General features: G+C 50.6%; 11 non-coding genes across 11 annotated transcripts; all 11 read left to right on the top strand.

The window, feature by feature from the left end:
• Nucleotides 1–673: 673 nt before the first annotated feature.
• Nucleotides 674–757, top strand: Trnal-uaa (transfer RNA leucine (anticodon UAA)). The gene has a single exon. It is a non-coding gene; the product is annotated as a tRNA-Leu (tRNA).
• Nucleotides 758–2,523: 1,766 nt separating this feature from the next.
• Nucleotides 2,524–2,607, top strand: Trnal-uaa (transfer RNA leucine (anticodon UAA)). Its single transcript has one exon. It is a non-coding gene; the product is annotated as a tRNA-Leu (tRNA).
• Nucleotides 2,608–4,373: 1,766 nt separating this feature from the next.
• Trnal-uaa (transfer RNA leucine (anticodon UAA)) lies at nucleotides 4,374–4,457 on the top strand. Its single transcript has one exon. It is a non-coding gene; the product is annotated as a tRNA-Leu (tRNA).
• Nucleotides 4,458–6,223: 1,766 nt separating this feature from the next.
• Nucleotides 6,224–6,307, top strand: Trnal-uaa (transfer RNA leucine (anticodon UAA)). Its single transcript has one exon. It is a non-coding gene; the product is annotated as a tRNA-Leu (tRNA).
• Nucleotides 6,308–8,073: 1,766 nt separating this feature from the next.
• On the top strand, nucleotides 8,074–8,157 carry Trnal-uaa (transfer RNA leucine (anticodon UAA)). The gene has a single exon. It is a non-coding gene; the product is annotated as a tRNA-Leu (tRNA).
• Nucleotides 8,158–9,923: 1,766 nt separating this feature from the next.
• On the top strand, nucleotides 9,924–10,009 carry Trnas-uga (transfer RNA serine (anticodon UGA)). Its single transcript has one exon. It is a non-coding gene; the product is annotated as a tRNA-Ser (tRNA).
• A 1,766-nt stretch (nucleotides 10,010–11,775) lies between these two features.
• Trnal-uaa (transfer RNA leucine (anticodon UAA)) lies at nucleotides 11,776–11,859 on the top strand. Its single transcript has one exon. It is a non-coding gene; the product is annotated as a tRNA-Leu (tRNA).
• Nucleotides 11,860–13,625: 1,766 nt separating this feature from the next.
• Trnal-uaa (transfer RNA leucine (anticodon UAA)) lies at nucleotides 13,626–13,709 on the top strand. The gene has a single exon. It is a non-coding gene; the product is annotated as a tRNA-Leu (tRNA).
• Nucleotides 13,710–15,475: 1,766 nt separating this feature from the next.
• Nucleotides 15,476–15,559, top strand: Trnal-uaa (transfer RNA leucine (anticodon UAA)). Its single transcript has one exon. It is a non-coding gene; the product is annotated as a tRNA-Leu (tRNA).
• Nucleotides 15,560–17,325: 1,766 nt separating this feature from the next.
• Trnal-uaa (transfer RNA leucine (anticodon UAA)) lies at nucleotides 17,326–17,409 on the top strand. The gene has a single exon. It is a non-coding gene; the product is annotated as a tRNA-Leu (tRNA).
• Nucleotides 17,410–19,163: 1,754 nt separating this feature from the next.
• On the top strand, nucleotides 19,164–19,247 carry Trnal-uaa (transfer RNA leucine (anticodon UAA)). The gene has a single exon. It is a non-coding gene; the product is annotated as a tRNA-Leu (tRNA).
• Nucleotides 19,248–19,672: the final 425 nt, after the last annotated feature.

Raw genomic sequence — 19,672 nt, 5'->3', positions numbered from 1 at the left:
ACACACCACCACTGCCTTCCGCTACAAGCTGTTTGCGCCGTGATGTGTCGCCTTCCCTCCTGGCGCCAGAGGACGAAGGCTATCTCGCTGTAGGCGCTCAACGCCGAGTGGAAGGCGAGCACATCTGAACCCGTTTTCCTGGTGCTGCTAGGGCGATATACTGTGACTAGGCGCAGAACTGACTTCCACTGAAGAAATCTGCCCTTTAATGCACATCAGGGCCAACACGAAATTTCTAATATGCAGTACTCACTGACGATCCAAAGACGTTTCAGTACGTATGCGTCGGTACCGCCGGGGCAGTGCCTAAGTATTGTAAAGTGAAGGTCGACAGTTCCATCCTCACACGAAGTATTTCATTGGCTTCCCACGAGTACGTAATGCACAGCGTGGCTGTTGCTAGGAAACGGCCTTAGATGCCGTTTGCTAATATCTGCTTTCTTTTGCGTCAATGTGGAAATTATCCTATTACTAAATACAGTTGTGCTAGTTACAGTTCAAACTGGATACGACGGAAGAGCGCGGGATGCGTTTCCTACGCCACATCTGACATTGCGCCTTAAATATTGTAAGACTGACATAATTCCGTCCTACCGAAAAAAGAAACAGATTTCGCAGTCAGGTTCTTGAGATAATGCTAGAGACGGAAGTCACTGGGGCTGTTGTCTCACACGTCAGATTGGCCGAGCGGTCTAAGGCGCCAGATTTAAGCTCTGGTTCCCGAAAGGGAGCGTGGGTTCGAACCCCACATCTGACAATGCATTTTAATCATTCAGAAACTAACCTACTCCATTCATGTTGTAGAACAAGTAAATTACGCAGAAACACGCCATGGAGGTTTTGCTAGGGAAGACAGTGACAGCAGTGCTGGCGTCTCACGTCCCATAGGCTGAGCAGTCGAAAAGAAATAGCGGAACATACTTTTCCTGTGTCGAGTTTTACCTCTTCTCACGGACGTTTCCGTGGTCGTTGTGTTGTGGCTCTGGGCTCGAAGCGACAGGCGAAAATGAGTCAACAGTGACACGTAAGTGTTTCAATGAATGGCAGGGCCTTAATAAAGATAGATGAAACGGCGGTTGGGGTAGTGGAGTCCTGAAGCGGCCGTATTGCGCGGGCAATAAGCTCACCAAGTTAGAGTGTTATTATGCTAATAACGAGGGGGCTGTGGGTTCGATCCCACCAAGGGCTATTCCATTTTGTTTCCCTAAAAGGCAAATCCCAAGTGATCTGTACAAGGACTAAGGCGTCCGCCCGTCTGGCGACGTTCTCGCCAACTTGTATGCCACGCCAAAGACACGGGTCCATGCCCGATCACCGAAATTCGACAGCGTTGGGCGTGGTTAGTACTCAGGTGGGTGACCACCTAGGAAGTCCGCGAGCTATTGGTTTCTTCAGTTTTGCCTTTTTCCTTAGTTTTTGAGTCTGCTGCGCGGAAATCCTGCGGTCCAGCACGCTGACACCTCTCTTGCTTCTCGGTACGCACAGGGGCGAACCTGCGGCCACTGTCAAATGAAAGAGTCCGTTGTGTGTTTGTCGATTTGGCGTCTCCCAGTCGTTTCTAGCGCCAGTCCTCTACATATACGGCCATTTGCAAGCGTCAGCTTCCGCGTCAGCCGAGCAAAGTCGAGACAAGTCGACACATGAGGACACACGATGCTGTGAATCGTAATCCGCACTAGCCTTCGCGGAGCGAGACGAGGGGTGGAGGAAAACCATTCGTACCACAACTGTTCGGAAATTCGAAGATCAAGTAGCGTTGAACACACTCTCCTGAGTAAAGGAGACAACTTCCGTGTGGTGTCCGGGTTTCGAACCCGGATCAGCTACTTGGGAAGCAACCACGCTGACCGACACACCACCACTGCCTTCCGCTACAAGCTGTTTGCGCCGTGATGTGTCGCCTTCCCTCCTGGCGCCAGAGGACGAAGGCTATCTCGCTGTAGGCGCTCAACGCCGAGTGGAAGGCGAGCACATCTGAACCCGTTTTCCTGGTGCTGCTAGGGCGATATACTGTGACTAGGCGCAGAACTGACTTCCACTGAAGAAATCTGCCCTTTAATGCACATCAGGGCCAACACGAAATTTCTAATATGCAGTACTCACTGACGATCCAAAGACGTTTCAGTACGTATGCGTCGGTACCGCCGGGGCAGTGCCTAAGTATTGTAAAGTGAAGGTCGACAGTTCCATCCTCACACGAAGTATTTCATTGGCTTCCCACGAGTACGTAATGCACAGCGTGGCTGTTGCTAGGAAACGGCCTTAGATGCCGTTTGCTAATATCTGCTTTCTTTTGCGTCAATGTGGAAATTATCCTATTACTAAATACAGTTGTGCTAGTTACAGTTCAAACTGGATACGACGGAAGAGCGCGGGATGCGTTTCCTACGCCACATCTGACATTGCGCCTTAAATATTGTAAGACTGACATAATTCCGTCCTACCGAAAAAAGAAACAGATTTCGCAGTCAGGTTCTTGAGATAATGCTAGAGACGGAAGTCACTGGGGCTGTTGTCTCACACGTCAGATTGGCCGAGCGGTCTAAGGCGCCAGATTTAAGCTCTGGTTCCCGAAAGGGAGCGTGGGTTCGAACCCCACATCTGACAATGCATTTTAATCATTCAGAAACTAACCTACTCCATTCATGTTGTAGAACAAGTAAATTACGCAGAAACACGCCATGGAGGTTTTGCTAGGGAAGACAGTGACAGCAGTGCTGGCGTCTCACGTCCCATAGGCTGAGCAGTCGAAAAGAAATAGCGGAACATACTTTTCCTGTGTCGAGTTTTACCTCTTCTCACGGACGTTTCCGTGGTCGTTGTGTTGTGGCTCTGGGCTCGAAGCGACAGGCGAAAATGAGTCAACAGTGACACGTAAGTGTTTCAATGAATGGCAGGGCCTTAATAAAGATAGATGAAACGGCGGTTGGGGTAGTGGAGTCCTGAAGCGGCCGTATTGCGCGGGCAATAAGCTCACCAAGTTAGAGTGTTATTATGCTAATAACGAGGGGGCTGTGGGTTCGATCCCACCAAGGGCTATTCCATTTTGTTTCCCTAAAAGGCAAATCCCAAGTGATCTGTACAAGGACTAAGGCGTCCGCCCGTCTGGCGACGTTCTCGCCAACTTGTATGCCACGCCAAAGACACGGGTCCATGCCCGATCACCGAAATTCGACAGCGTTGGGCGTGGTTAGTACTCAGGTGGGTGACCACCTAGGAAGTCCGCGAGCTATTGGTTTCTTCAGTTTTGCCTTTTTCCTTAGTTTTTGTGTCTGCTGCGCGGAAATCCTGCGGTCCAGCACGCTGACACCTCTCTTGCTTCTCGGTACGCACAGGGGCGAACCTGCGGCCACTGTCAAATGAAAGAGTCCGTTATGTGTTTGTCGATTTGGCGTCTCCCAGTCGTTTCTAGCGCCAGTCCTCTACATATACGGCCATTTGCAAGCGTCAGCTTCCGCGTCAGCCGAGCAAAGTCGAGACAAGTCGACACATGAGGACACACGATGCTGTGAATCGTAATCCGCACTAGCCTTCGCGGAGCGAGACGAGGGTTGGAGGAAAACCATTCGTACCACAACTGTTCGGAAATTCGAAGATCAAGTAGCGTTGAACACACTCTCCTGAGTAAAGGAGACAACTTCCGTGTGGTGTCCGGGTTTCGAACCCGGATCAGCTACTTGGGAAGCAACCACGCTGACCGACACACCACCACTGCCTTCCGCTACAAGCTGTTTGCGCCGTGATGTGTCGCCTTCCCTCCTGGCGCCAGAGGACGAAGGCTATCTCGCTGTAGGCGCTCAACGCCGAGTGGAAGGCGAGCACATCTGAACCCGTTTTCCTGGTGCTGCTAGGGCGATATACTGTGACTAGGCGCAGAACTGACTTCCACTGAAGAAATCTGCCCTTTAATGCACATCAGAGCCAACACGAAATTTCTAATATGCAGTACTCACTGACGATCCAAAGACGTTTCAGTACGTATGCGTCGGTACCGCCGGGGCAGTGCCTAAGTATTGTAAAGTGAAGGTCGACAGTTCCATCCTCACACGAAGTATTTCATTGGCTTCCCACGAGTACGTAATGCACAGCGTGGCTGTTGCTAGGAAACGGCCTTAGATGCCGTTTGCTAATATCTGCTTTCTTTTGCGTCAATGTGGAAATTATCCTATTACTAAATACAGTTGTGCTAGTTACAGTTCAAACTGGATACGACGGAAGAGCGCGGGATGCGTTTCCTACGCCACATCTGACATTGCGCCTTAAATATTGTAAGACTGACATAATTCCGTCCTACCGAAAAAAGAAACAGATTTCGCAGTCAGGTTCTTGAGATAATGCTAGAGACGGAAGTCACTGGGGCTGTTGTCTCACACGTGAGATTGGCCGAGCGGTCTAGGGCGCCAGATTTAAGCTCTGGTTCCCGAAAGGGAGCGTGGGTTCGAACCCCACATCTGACAATGCATTTTAATCATTCAGAAACTAACCTACTCCATTCATGTTGTAGAACAAGTAAATTACGCAGAAACACGCCATGGAGGTTTTGCTAGGGAAGACAGTGACAGCAGTGCTGGCGTCTCACGTCCCATAGGCTGAGCAGTCGAAAAGAAATAACGGAACATACTTTTCCTGTGTCGAGTTTTACCTCTTCTCACGGACGTTTCCGTGGTCGTTGTGTTGTGGCTCTGGGCTCGAAGCGACAGGCGAAAATGAGTCAACAGTGACACGTAAGTGTTTCAATGAATGGCAGGGCCTTAATAAAGATAGATGAAACGGCGGTTGGGGTAGTGGAGTCCTGAAGCGGCCGTATTGCGCGGGCAATAAGCTCACCAAGTTAGAGTGTTATTATGCTAATAACGAGGGGGCTGTGGGTTCGATCCCACCAAGGGCTATTCCATTTTGTTTCCCTAAAAGGCAAATCCCAAGTGATCTGTACAAGGACTAAGGCGTCCGCCCGTCTGGCGACGTTCTCGCCAACTTGTATGCCACGCCAAAGACACGGGTCCATGCCCGATCACCGAAATTCGACAGCGTTGGGCGTGGTTAGTACTCAGGTGGGTGACCACCTAGGAAGTCCGCGAGCTATTGGTTTCTTCAGTTTTGCCTTTTTCCTTAGTTTTTGAGTCTGCTGCGCGGAAATCCTGCGGTCCAGCACGCTGACACCTCTCTTGCTTCTCGGTACGCACAGGGGCGAACCTGCGGCCACTGTCAAATGAAAGAGTCCGTTGTGTGTTTGTCGATTTGGCGTCTCCCAGTCGTTTCTAGCGCCAGTCCTCTACATATACGGCCATTTGCAAGCGTCAGCTTCCGCGTCAGCCGAGCAAAGTCGAGACAAGTCGACACATGAGGACACACGATGCTGTGAATCGTAATCCGCACTAGCCTTCGCGGAGCGAGACGAGGGGTGGAGGAAAACCATTCGTACCACAACTGTTCGGAAATTCGAAGATCAAGTAGCGTTGAACACACTCTCCTGAGTAAAGGAGACAACTTCCGTGTGGTGTCCGGGTTTCGAACCCGGATCAGCTACTTGGGAAGCAACCACGCTGACCGACACACCACCACTGCCTTCCGCTACAAGCTGTTTGCGCCGTGATGTGTCGCCTTCCCTCCTGGCGCCAGAGGACGAAGGCTATCTCGCTGTAGGCGCTCAACGCCGAGTGGAAGGCGAGCACATCTGAACCCGTTTTCCTGGTGCTGCTAGGGCGATATACTGTGACTAGGCGCAGAACTGACTTCCACTGAAGAAATCTGCCCTTTAATGCACATCAGGGCCAACACGAAATTTCTAATATGCAGTACTCACTGACGATCCAAAGACGTTTCAGTACGTATGCGTCGGTACCGCCGGGGCAGTGCCTAAGTATTGTAAAGTGAAGGTCGACAGTTCCATCCTCACACGAAGTATTTCATTGGCTTCCCACGAGTACGTAATGCACAGCGTGGCTGTTGCTAGGAAACGGCCTTAGATGCCGTTTGCTAATATCTGCTTTCTTTTGCGTCAATGTGGAAATTATCCTATTACTAAATACAGTTGTGCTAGTTACAGTTCAAACTGGATACGACGGAAGAGCGCGGGATGCGTTTCCTACGCCACATCTGACATTGCGCCTTAAATATTGTAAGACTGACATAATTCCGTCCTACCGAAAAAAGAAACAGATTTCGCAGTCAGGTTCTTGAGATAATGCTAGAGACGGAAGTCACTGGGGCTGTTGTCTCACACGTCAGATTGGCCGAGCGGTCTAGGGCGCCAGATTTAAGCTCTGCTTCCCGAAAGGGAGCGTGGGTTCGAACCCCACATCTGACAATGCATTTTAATCATTCAGAAACTAACCTACTCCATTCATGTTGTAGAACAAGTAAATTACGCAGAAACACGCCATGGAGGTTTTGCTAGGGAAGACAGTGACAGCAGTGCTGGCGTCTCACGTCCCATAGGCTGAGCAGTCGAAAAGAAATAGCGGAACATACTTTTCCTGTGTCGAGTTTTACCTCTTCTCACGGACGTTTCCGTGGTCGTTGTGTTGTGGCTCTGGGCTCGAAGCGACAGGCGAAAATGAGTCAACAGTGACACGTAAGTGTTTCAATGAATGGCAGGGCCTTAATAAAGATAGATGAAACGGCGGTTGGGGTAGTGGAGTCCTGAAGCGGCCGTATTGCGCGGGCAATAAGCTCACCAAGTTAGAGTGTTATTATGCTAATAACGAGGGGGCTGTGGGTTCGATCCCACCAAGGGCTATTCCATTTTGTTTCCACACTAGATCGCGTGTTTGATCTGTACAAGGACTAAGGCGTCCGCCCGTCTGGCGACGTTCTCGCCAACTTGTATGCCACGCCAAAGACACGGGTCCATGCCCGATCACCGAAATTCGACAGCGTTGGGCGTGGTTAGTACTCAGGTGGGTGACCACCTAGGAAGTCCGCGAGCTATTGGTTTCTTCAGTTTTGCCTTTTTCCTTAGTTTTTGAGTCTGCTGCGCGGAAATCCTGCGGTCCAGCACGCTGACACCTCTCTTGCTTCTCGGTACGCACAGGGGCGAACCTGCGGCCACTGTCAAATGAAAGAGTCCGTTGTGTGTTTGTCGATTTGGCGTCTCCCAGTCGTTTCTAGCGCCAGTCCTCTACATATACGGCCATTTGCAAGCGTCAGCTTCCGCGTCAGCCGAGCAAAGTCGAGACAAGTCGACACATGAGGACACACGATGCTGTGAATCGTAATCCGCACTAGCCTTCGCGGAGCGAGACGAGGGGTGGAGGAAAACCATTCGTACCACAACTGTTCGGAAATTCGAAGATCAAGTAGCGTTGAACACACTCTCCTGAGTAAAGGAGACAACTTCCGTGTGGTGTCCGGGTTTCGAACCCGGATCAGCTACTTGGGAAGCAACCACGCTGACCGACACACCACCACTGCCTTCCGCTACAAGCTGTTTGCGCCGTGATGTGTCGCCTTCCCTCCTGGCGCCAGAGGACGAAGGCTATCTCGCTGTAGGCGCTCAACGCCGAGTGGAAGGCGAGCACATCTGAACCCGTTTTCCTGGTGCTGCTAGGGCGATATACTGTGACTAGGCGCAGAACTGACTTCCACTGAAGAAATCTGCCCTTTAATGCACATCAGGGCCAACACGAAATTTCTAATATGCAGTACTCACTGACGATCCAAAGACGTTTTCAGTACGTATGCGTCGGTACCCGCCGGGGCAGTGCCTAAGTATTGTAAAGTGAAGGTCGACAGTTCCATCCTCACACGAAGTATTTCATTGGCTTCCCACGAGTACGTAATGCACAGCGTGGCTGTTGCTAGGAAACGGCCTTAGATGCCGTTTGCTAATATCTGCTTTCTTTTGCGTCAATGTGGAAATTATCCTATTACTAAATACAGTTGTGCTAGTTACAGTTCAAACTGGATACGACGGAAGAGCGCGGGATGCGTTTCCTACGCCACATCTGACATTGCGCCTTAAATATTGTAAGACTGACATAATTCCGTCCTACCGAAAAAAGAAACAGATTTCGCAGTCAGGTTCTTGAGATAATGCTAGAGACGGAAGTCACTGGGGCTGTTGTCTCACACGTCAGATTGGCCGAGCGGTCTAAGGCGCCAGATTTAAGCTCTGGTTCCCGAAAGGGAGCGTGGGTTCGAACCCCACATCTGACAATGCATTTTAATCATTCAGAAACTAACCTACTCCATTCATGTTGTAGAACAAGTAAATTACGCAGAAACACGCCATGGAGGTTTTGCTAGGGAAGACAGTGACAGCAGTGCTGGCGTCTCACGTCCCATAGGCTGAGCAGTCGAAAAGAAATAGCGGAACATACTTTTCCTGTGTCGAGTTTTACCTCTTCTCACGGACGTTTCCGTGGTCGTTGTGTTGTGGCTCTGGGCTCGAAGCGACAGGCGAAAATGAGTCAACAGTGACACGTAAGTGTTTCAATGAATGGCAGGGCCTTAATAAAGATAGATGAAACGGCGGTTGGGGTAGTGGAGTCCTGAAGCGGCCGTATTGCGCGGGCAATAAGCTCACCAAGTTAGAGTGTTATTATGCTAATAACGAGGGGGCTGTGGGTTCGATCCCACCAAGGGCTATTCCATTTTGTTTCCCTAAAAGGCAAATCCCAAGTGATCTGTACAAGGACTAAGGCGTCCGCCCGTCTACACACGCGAGACAGATTTGTATGCCACGCCAAAGACACGGGTCCATGCCCGATCACCGAAATTCGACAGCGTTGGGCGTGGTTAGTACTCAGGTGGGTGACCACCTAGGAAGTCCGCGAGCTATTGGTTTCTTCAGTTTTGCCTTTTTCCTTAGTTTTTGAGTCTGCTGCGCGGAAATCCTGCGGTCCAGCACGCTGACACCTCTCTTGCTTCTCGGTACGCACAGGGGCGAACCTGCGGCCACTGTCAAATGAAAGAGTCCGTTGTGTGTTTGTCGATTTGGCGTCTCCCAGTCGTTTCTAGCGCCAGTCCTCTACATATACGGCCATTTGCAAGCGTCAGCTTCCGCGTCAGCCGAGCAAAGTCGAGACAAGTCGACACATGAGGACACACGATGCTGTGAATCGTAATCCGCACTAGCCTTCGCGGAGCGAGACGAGGGGTGGAGGAAAACCATTCGTACCACAACTGTTCGGAAATTCGAAGATCAAGTAGCGTTGAACACACTCTCCTGAGTAAAGGAGACAACTTCCGTGTGGTGTCCGGGTTTCGAACCCGGATCAGCTACTTGGGAAGCAAACACGCTGACCGACACACCACCACTGCCTTCCGCTACAAGCTGTTTGCGCCGTGATGTGTCGCCTTCCCTCCTGGCGCCAGAGGACGAAGGCTATCTCGCTGTAGGCGCTCAACGCCGAGTGGAAGGCGAGCACATCTGAACCCGTTTTCCTGGTGCTGCTAGGGCGATATACTGTGACTAGGCGCAGAACTGACTTCCACTGAAGAAATCTGCCCTTTAATGCACATCAGGGCCAACACGAAATTTCTAATATGCAGTACTCACTGACGATCCAAAGACGTTTCAGTACGTATGCGTCGGTACCGCCGGGGGCAGTGCCTAAGTATTGTAAAGTGAAGGTCGATAGTTCCATCCTCACACGAAGTATTTCATTGGCTTCCCACGAGTACGTAATGCACAGCGTGGCTGTTGCTAGGAAACGGCCTTAGATGCCGTTTGCTAATATCTGCTTTCTTTTGCGTCAATGTGGAAATTATCCTATTACTAAATACAGTTGTGCTAGTTACAGTTCAAACTGGATACGACGGAAGAGCGCGGGATGCGTTTCCTACGCCACATCTGACATTGCGCCTTAAATATTGTAAGACTGACATAATTCCGTCCTACCGAAAAAAGAAACAGATTTCGCAGTCAGGTTCTTGAGATAATGCTAGAGACGGAAGTCACTGGGGCTGTTGTCTCACACGTCAGATTGGCCGAGCGGTCTAAGGCGCCAGATTTGAAGCTCTGGTTCCCGAAAGGGGAGCGTGGGTTCGAACCCCACATCTGACAATGCATTTTAATCATTCAGAAACTAACCTACTCCATTCATGTTGTAGAACAAGTAAATTACGCAGAAACACGCCATGGAGGTTTTGCTAGGGAAGACAGTGACAGCAGTGCTGGCGTCTCACGTCCCATAGGCTGAGCAGTCGAAAAGAAATAGCGGAACATACTTTTCCTGTGTCGAGTTTTACCTCTTCTCACGGACGTTTCCGTGGTCGTTGTGTTGTGGCTCTGGGCTCGAAGCGACAGGCGAAAATGAGTCAACAGTGACACGTAAGTGTTTCAATGAATGGCAGGGCCTTAATAAAGATAGATGAAACGGCGGTTGGGGTAGTGGAGTCCTGAAGCGGCCGTATTGCGCGGGCAATAAGCTCACCAAGTTAGAGTGTTATTATGCTAATAACGAGGGGGCTGTGGGTTCGATCCCACCAAGGGCTATTCCATTTTGTTTCCCTAAAAGGCAAATCCCAAGTGATCTGTACAAGGACTAAGGCGTCCGCCCGTCTGGCGACGTTCTCGCCAACTTGTATGCCACGCCAAAGACACGGGTCCATGCCCGATCACCGAAATTCGACAGCGTTGGGCGTGGTTAGTACTCAGGTGGGTGACCACCTAGGAAGTCCGCGAGCTATTGGTTTCTTCAGTTTTGCCTTTTTCCTTAGTTTTTGAGTCTGCTGCGCGGAAATCCTGCGGTCCAGCACGCTGACACCTCTCTTGCTTCTCGGTACGCACAGGGGCGAACCTGCGGCCACTGTCAAATGAAAGAGTCCGTTGTGTGTTTGTCGATTTGGCGTCTCCCAGTCGTTTCTAGCGCCAGTCCTCTACATATACGGCCATTTGCAAGCGTCAGCTTCCGCGTCAGCCGAGCAAAGTCGAGACAAGTCGACACATGAGGACACACGATGCTGTGAATCGTAATCCGCACTAGCCTTCGCGGAGCGAGACGAGGGGTGGAGGAAAACCATTCGTACCACAACTGTTCGGAAATTCGAAGATCAAGTAGCGTTGAACACACTCTCCTGAGTAAAGGAGACAACTTCCGTGTGGTGTCCGGGTTTCGAACCCGGATCAGCTACTTGGGAAGCAAACACGCTGACCGACACACCACCACTGCCTTCCGCTACAAGCTGTTTGCGCCGTGATGTGTCGCCTTCCCTCCTGGCGCCAGAGGACGAAGGCTATCTCGCTGTAGGCGCTCAACGCCGAGTGGAAGGCGAGCACATCTGAACCCGTTTTCCTGGTGCTGCTAGGGCGATATACTGTGACTAGGCGCAGAACTGACTTCCACTGAAGAAATCTGCCCTTTAATGCACATCAGGGCCAACACGAAATTTCTAATATGCAGTACTCACTGACGATCCAAAGACGTTTCAGTACGTATGCGTCGGTACCGCCGGGGCAGTGCCTAAGTATTGTAAAGTGAAGGTCGACAGTTCCATCCTCACACGAAGTATTTCATTGGCTTCCCACGAGTACGTAATGCACAGCGTGGCTGTTGCTAGGAAACGGCCTTAGATGCCGTTTGCTAATATCTGCTTTCTTTTGCGTCAATGTGGAAATTATCCTATTACTAAATACAGTTGTGCTAGTTACAGTTCAAACTGGATACGACGGAAGAGCGCGGGATGCGTTTCCTACGCCACATCTGACATTGCGCCTTAAATATTGTAAGACTGACATAATTCCGTCCTACCGAAAAAAGAAACAGATTTCGCAGTCAGGTTCTTGAGATAATGCTAGAGACGGAAGTCACTGGGGCTGTTGTCTCACACGTCAGATTGGCCGAGCGGTCTAGGGCGCCAGATTTAAGCTCTGCTTCCCGAAAGGGAGCGTGGGTTCGAACCCCACATCTGACAATGCATTTTAATCATTCAGAAACTAACCTACTCCATTCATGTTGTAGAACAAGTAAATTACGCAGAAACACGCCATGGAGGTTTTGCTAGGGAAGACAGTGACAGCAGTGCTGGCGTCTCACGTCCCATAGGCTGAGCAGTCGAAAAGAAATAGCGGAACATACTTTTCCTGTGTCGAGTTTTACCTCTTCTCACGGACGTTTCCGTGGTCGTTGTGTTGTGGCTCTGGGCTCGAAGCGACAGGCGAAAATGAGTCAACAGTGACACGTAAGTGTTTCAATGAATGGCAGGGCCTTAATAAAGATAGATGAAACGGCGGTTGGGGTAGTGGAGTCCTGAAGCGGCCGTATTGCGCGGGCAATAAGCTCACCAAGTTAGAGTGTTATTATGCTAATAACGAGGGGGCTGTGGGTTCGATCCCACCAAGGGCTATTCCATTTTGTTTCCCTAAAAGGCAAATCCCAAGTGATCTGTACAAGGACTAAGGCGTCCGCCCGTCTGGCGACGTTCTCGCCAACTTGTATGCCACGCCAAAGACACGGGTCCATGCCCGATCACCGAAATTCGACAGCGTTGGGCGTGGTTAGTACTCAGGTGGGTGACCACCTAGGAAGTCCGCGAGCTATTGGTTTCTTCAGTTTTGCCTTTTTCCTTAGTTTTTGAGTCTGCTGCGCGGAAATCCTGCGGTCCAGCACGCTGACACCTCTCTTGCTTCTCGGTACGCACAGGGGCGAACCTGCGGCCACTGTCAAATGAAAGAGTCCGTTGTGTGTTTGTCGATTTGGCGTCTCCCAGTCGTTTCTAGCGCCAGTCCTCTACATATACGGCCATTTGCAAGCGTCAGCTTCCGCGTCAGCCGAGCAAAGTCGAGACAAGTCGACACATGAGGACACACGATGCTGTGAATCGTAATCCGCACTAGCCTTCGCGGAGCGAGACGAGGGGTGGAGGAAAACCATTCGTACCACAACTGTTCGGAAATTCGAAGATCAAGTAGCGTTGAACACACTCTCCTGAGTAAAGGAGACAACTTCCGTGTGGTGTCCGGGTTTCGAACCCGGATCAGCTACTTGGGAAGCAACCACGCTGACCGACACACCACCACTGCCTTCCGCTACAAGCTGTTTGCGCCGTGATGTGTCGCCTTCCCTCCTGGCGCCAGAGGACGAAGGCTATCTCGCTGTAGGCGCTCAACGCCGAGTGGAAGGCGAGCACATCTGAACCCGTTTTCCTGGTGCTGCTAGGGCGATATACTGTGACTAGGCGCAGAACTGACTTCCACTGAAGAAATCTGCCCTTTAATGCACATCAGGGCCAACACGAAATTTCTAATATGCAGTACTCACTGACGATCCAAAGACGTTTCAGTACGTATGCGTCGGTACCGCCGGGGCAGTGCCTAAGTATTGTAAAGTGAAGGTCGACAGTTCCATCCTCACACGAAGTATTTCATTGGCTTCCCACGAGTACGTAATGCACAGCGTGGCTGTTGCTAGGAAACGGCCTTAGATGCCGTTTGCTAATATCTGCTTTCTTTTGCGTCAATGTGGAAATTATCCTATTACTAAATACAGTTGTGCTAGTTACAGTTCAAACTGGATACGACGGAAGAGCGCGGGATGCGTTTCCTACGCCACATCTGACATTGCGCCTTAAATATTGTAAGACTGACATAATTCCGTCCTACCGAAAAAAGAAACAGATTTCGCAGTCAGGTTCTTGAGATAATGCTAGAGACGGAAGTCACTGGGGCTGTTGTCTCACACGTCAGATTGGCCGAGCGGTCTAGGGCGCCAGATTTAAGCTCTGGTTCCCGAAAGGGAGCGTGGGTTCGAACCCCACATCTGACAATGCATTTTAATCATTCAGAAACTAACCTACTCCATTCATGTTGTAGAACAAGTAAATTACGCAGAAACACGCCATGGAGGTTTTGCTAGGGAAGACAGTGACAGCAGTGCTGGCGTCTCACGTCCCATAGGCTGAGCAGTCGAAAAGAAATAGCGGAACATACTTTTCCTGTGTCGAGTTTTACCTCTTCTCACGGACGTTTCCGTGGTCGTTGTGTTGTGGCTCTGGGCTCGAAGCGACAGGCGAAAATGAGTCAACAGTGACACGTAAGTGTTTCAATGAATGGCAGGGCCTTAATAAAGATAGATGAAACGGCGGTTGGGGTAGTGGAGTCCTGAAGCGGCCGTATTGCGCGGGCAATAAGCTCACCAAGTTAGAGTGTTATTATGCTAATAACGAGGGGGCTGTGGGTTCGATCCCACCAAGGGCTATTCCATTTTGTTTCCCTAAAAGGCAAATCCCAAGTGATCTGTACAAGGACTAAGGCGTCCGCCCGTCTGGCGACGTTCTCGCCAACTTGTATGCCACGCCAAAGACACGGGTCCATGCCCGATCACCGAAATTCGACAGCGTTGGGCGTGGTTAGTACTCAGGTGGGTGACCACCTAGGAAGTCCGCGAGCTATTGGTTTCTTCAGTTTTGCCTTTTTCCTTAGTTTTTGAGTCTGCTGCGCGGAAATCCTGCGGTCCAGCACGCTGACACCTCTCTTGCTTCTCGGTACGCACAGGGGCGAACCTGCGGCCACTGTCAAATGAAAGAGTCCGTTGTGTGTTTGTCGATTTGGCGTCTCCCAGTCGTTTCTAGCGCCAGTCCTCTACATATACGGCCATTTGCAAGCGTCAGCTTCCGCGTCAGCCGAGCAAAGTCGAGACAAGTCGACACATGAGGACACACGATGCTGTGAATCGTAATCCGCACTAGCCTTCGCGGAGCGAGACGAGGGGTGGAGGAAAACCATTCGTACCACAACTGTTCGGAAATTCGAAGATCAAGTAGCGTTGAACACACTCTCCTGAGTAAAGGAGACAACTTCCGTGTGGTGTCCGGGTTTCGAACCCGGATCAGCTACTTGGGAAGCAACCACGCTGACCGACACACCACCACTGCCTTCCGCTACAAGCTGTTTGCGCCGTGATGTGTCGCCTTCCCTCCTGGCGCCAGAGGACGAAGGCTATCTCGCTGTAGGCGCTCAACGCCGAGTGGAAGGCGAGCACATCTGAACCCGTTTTCCTGGTGCTGCTAGGGCGATATACTGTGACTAGGCGCAGAACTGACTTCCACTGAAGAAATCTGCCCTTTAATGCACATCAGGGCCAACACGAAATTTCTAATATGCAGTACTCACTGACGATCCAAAGACGTTTCAGTACGTATGCGTCGGTACCGCCGGGGCAGTGCCTAAGTATTGTAAAGTGAAGGTCGACAGTTCCATCCTCACACGAAGTATTTCATTGGCTTCCCACGAGTACGTAATGCACAGCGTGGCTGTTGCTAGGAAACGGCCTTAGATGCCGTTTGCTAATATCTGCTTTCTTTTGCGTCAATGTGGAAATTATCCTATTACTAAATACAGTTGTGCTAGTTACAGTTCAAACTGGATACGACGGAAGAGCGCGGGATGCGTTTCCTACGCCACATCTGACATTGCGCCTTAAATATTGTAAGACTGACATAATTCCGTCCTACCGAAAAAAGAAACAGATTTCGCAGTCAGGTTCTTGAGATAATGCTAGAGACGGAAGTCACTGGGGCTGTTGTCTCACACGTCAGATTGGCCGAGCGGTCTAAGGCGCCAGATTTAAGCTCTGGTTCCCGAAAGGGAGCATGGGTTCGAACCCCACATCTGACAATGCATTTTAATCATTCAGAAACTAACCTACTCCATTCATGTTGTAGAACAAGTAAATTACGCAGAAACACGCCATGGAGGTTTTGCTAGGGAAGACAGTGACAGCAGTGCTGGCGTCTCACGTCCCATAGGCTGAGCAGTCGAAAAGAAATAGCGGAACATACTTTTCCTGTGTCGAGTTTTACCTCTTCTCACGGACGTTTCCGTGGTCGTTGTGTTGTGGCTCTGGGCTCGAAGCGACAGGCGAAAATGAGTCAACAGTGACACGTAAGTGTTTCAATGAATGGCAGGGCCTTAATAAAGATAGATGAAACGGCGGTTGGGGTAGTGGAGTCCTGAAGCGGCCGTATTGCGCGGGCAATAAGCTCACCAAGTTAGAGTGTTATTATGCTAATAACGAGGGGGCTGTGGGTTCGATCCCACCAAGGGCTATTCCATTTTGTTTCCCTAAAAGGCAAATCCCAAGTGATCTGTACAAGGACTAAGGCGTCCGCCCGTCTGGCGACGTTCTCGCCAACTTGTATGCCACGCCAAAGACACGGGTCCATGCCCGATCACCGAAATTCGACAGCGTTGGGCGTGGTTAGTACTCAGGTGGGTGACCACCTAGGAAGTCCGCGAGCTATTGGTTTCTTCAGTTTTGCCTTTTTCCTTACTTTTTGAGTCTGCTGCGCGGAAATCCTGCGGTCCAGCACGCTGACACCTCTCTTGCTTCTCGGTACGCACAGGGGCGAACCTGCGGCCACTGTCAAATGAAAGAGTCCGTTGTGTGTTTGTCGATTTGGCGTCTCCCAGTCGTTTCTAGCGCCAGTCCTCTACATATACGGCCATTTGCAAGCGTCAGCTTCCGCGTCAGCCGAGCAAAGTCGAGACAAGTCGACACATGAGGACACACGATGCTGTGAATCGTAATCCGCACTAGCCTTCGCGGAGCGAGACGAGGGGTGGAGGAAAACCATTCGTACCACAACTGTTCGGAAATTCGAAGATCAAGTAGCGTTGAACACACTCTCCTGAGTAAAGGAGACAACTTCCGTGTGGTGTCCGGGTTTCGAACCCGGATCAGCTACTTGGGAAGCAAACACGCTGACCGACACACCACCACTGCCTTCCGCTACAAGCTGTTTGCGCCGTGATGTGTCGCCTTCCCTCCTGGCGCCAGAGGACGAAGGCTATCTCGCTGTAGGCGCTCAACGCCGAGTGGAAGGCGAGCACATCTGAACCCGTTTTCCTGGTGCTGCTAGGGCGATATACTGTGACTAGGCGCAGAACTGACTTCCACTGAAGAAATCTGCCCTTTAATGCACATCAGGGCCAACACGAAATTTCTAATATGCAGTACTCACTGACGATCCAAAGACGTTTCAGTACGTATGCGTCGGTACCGCCGGGGCAGTGCCTAAGTATTGTAAAGTGAAGGTCGATAGTTCCATCCTCACACGAAGTATTTCATTGGCTTCCCACGAGTACGTAATGCACAGCGTGGCTGTTGCTAGGAAACGGCCTTAGATGCCGTTTGCTAATATCTGCTTTCTTTTGCGTCAATGTGGAAATTATCCTATTACTAAATACAGTTGTGCTAGTTACAGTTCAAACTGGATACGACGGAAGAGCGCGGGATGCGTTTCCTACGCCACATCTGACATTGCGCCTTAAATATTGTAAGACTGACATAATTCCGTCCTACCGAAAAAAGAAACAGATTTCGCAGTCAGGTTCTTGAGATAATGCTAGAGACGGAAGTCACTGGGGCTGTTGTCTCACACGTCAGATTGGCCGAGCGGTCTAAGGCGCCAGATTTAAGCTCTGGTTCCCGAAAGGGAGCGTGGGTTCGAACCCCACATCTGACAATGCATTTTAATCATTCAGAAACTAACCTACTCCATTCATGTTGTAGAACAAGTAAATTACGCAGAAACACGCCATGGAGGTTTTGCTAGGGAAGACAGTGACAGCAGTGCTGGCGTCTCACGTCCCATAGGCTGAGCAGTCGAAAAGAAATAGCGGAACATACTTTTCCTGTGTCGAGTTTTACCTCTTCTCACGGACGTTTCCGTGGTCGTTGTGTTGTGGCTCTGGGCTCGAAGCGACAGGCGAAAATGAGTCAACAGTGACACGTAAGTGTTTCAATGAATGGCAGGGCCTTAATAAAGATAGATGAAACGGCGGTTGGGGTAGTGGAGTCCTGAAGCGGCCGTATTGCGCGGGCAATAAGCTCACCAAGTTAGAGTGTTATTATGCTAATAACGAGGGGGCTGTGGGTTCGATCCCACCAAGGGCTATTCCATTTTGTTTCCCTAAAAGGCAAATCCCAAGTGATCTGTACAAGGACTAAGGCGTCCGCCCGTCTGGCGACGTTCTCGCCAACTTGTATGCCACGCCAAAGACACGGGTCCATGCCCGATCACCGAAATTCGACAGCGTTGGGCGTGGTTAGTACTCAGGTGGGTGACCACCTAGGAAGTCCGCGAGCTATTGGTTTCTTCAGTTTTGCCTTTTTCCTTAGTTTTTGAGTCTGCTGCGCGGAAATCCTGCGGTCCAGCACGCTGACACCTCTCTTGCTTCTCGGTACGCACAGGCGCGAACCTGCGGCCACTGTCAAATGAAAGAGTCCGTTGTGTGTTTGTCGATTTGGCGTCTCCCAGTCGTTTCTAGCGCCAGTCCTCTACATATACGGCCATTTGCAAGCGTCAGCCGAGCAAAGTCGAGACAAGTCGACACATGAGGACACACGATGCTGTGAATCGTAATCCGCACTAGCCTTCGCGGAGCGAGACGAGGGGTGGAGGAAAACCATTCGTACCACAACTGTTCGGAAATTCGAAGATCAAGTAGCGTTGAACACACTCTCCTGAGTAAAGGAGACAACTTCCGTGTGGTGTCCGGGTTTCGAACCCGGATCAGCTACTTGGGAAGCAACCACGCTGACCGACACACCACCACTGCCTTCCGCTACAAGCTGTTTGCGCCGTGATGTGTCGCCTTCCCTCCTGGCGCCAGAGGACGAAGGCTATCTCGCTGTAGGCGCTCAACGCCGAGTGGAAGGCGAGCACATCTGAACCCGTTTTCCTGGTGCTGCTAGGGCGATATACTGTGACTAGGCGCAGAACTGACTTCCACTGAAGAAATCTGCCCTTTAATGCACATCAGGGCCAACACGAAATTTCTAATATGCAGTACTCACTGACGATCCAAAGACGTTTCAGTACGTATGCGTCGGTACCGCCGGGGCAGTGCCTAAGTATTGTAAAGTGAAGGTCGACAGTTCCATCCTCACACGAAGTATTTCATTGGCTTCCCACGAGTACGTAATGCACAGCGTGGCTGTTGCTAGGAAACGGCCTTAGATGCCGTTTGCTAATATCTGCTTTCTTTTGCGTCAATGTGGAAATTATCCTATTACTAAATACAGTTGTGCTAGTTACAGTTCAAACTGGATACGACGGAAGAGCGCGGGATGCGTTTCCTACGCCACATCTGACATTGCGCCTTAAATATTGTAAGACTGACATAATTCCGTCCTACCGAAAAAAGAAACAGATTTCGCAGTCAGGTTCTTGAGATAATGCTAGAGACGGAAGTCACTGGGGCTGTTGTCTCACACGTCAGATTGGCCGAGCGGTCTAGGGCGCCAGATTTAAGCTCTGCTTCCCGAAAGGGAGCGTGGGTTCGAACCCCACATCTGACAATGCATTTTAATCATTCAGAAACTAACCTACTCCATTCATGTTGTAGAACAAGTAAATTACGCAGAAACACGCCATGGAGGTTTTGCTAGGGAAGACAGTGACAGCAGTGCTGGCGTCTCACGTCCCATAGGCTGAGCAGTCGAAAAGAAATAGCGGAACATACTTTTCCTGTGTCGAGTTTTACCTCTTCTCACGGACGTTTCCGTGGTCGTTGTGTTGTGGCTCTGGGCTCGAAGCGACAGGCGAAAATGAGTCAACAGTGACACGTAAGTGTTTCAATGAATGGCAGGGCCTTAATAAAGATAGATGAAACGGCGGTTGGGGTAGTGGAGTCCTGAAGCGGCCGTATTGCGCGGGCAATAAGCTCACCAAGTTAGAGTGTTATTATGCTAATAACGAGGGGGCTGTGGGTTCGATCCCACCA

The sequence above is a fragment of the Schistocerca gregaria genome, chromosome 7, assembly GCF_023897955.1.
Source record: "Schistocerca gregaria isolate iqSchGreg1 chromosome 7, iqSchGreg1.2, whole genome shotgun sequence".
NCBI classification, from domain to species: domain Eukaryota; kingdom Metazoa; phylum Arthropoda; class Insecta; order Orthoptera; family Acrididae; genus Schistocerca; species Schistocerca gregaria.
Note: the sequence above shows the minus strand (reverse complement) of the source record. Positions and strands in the feature narration are given on the sequence as shown.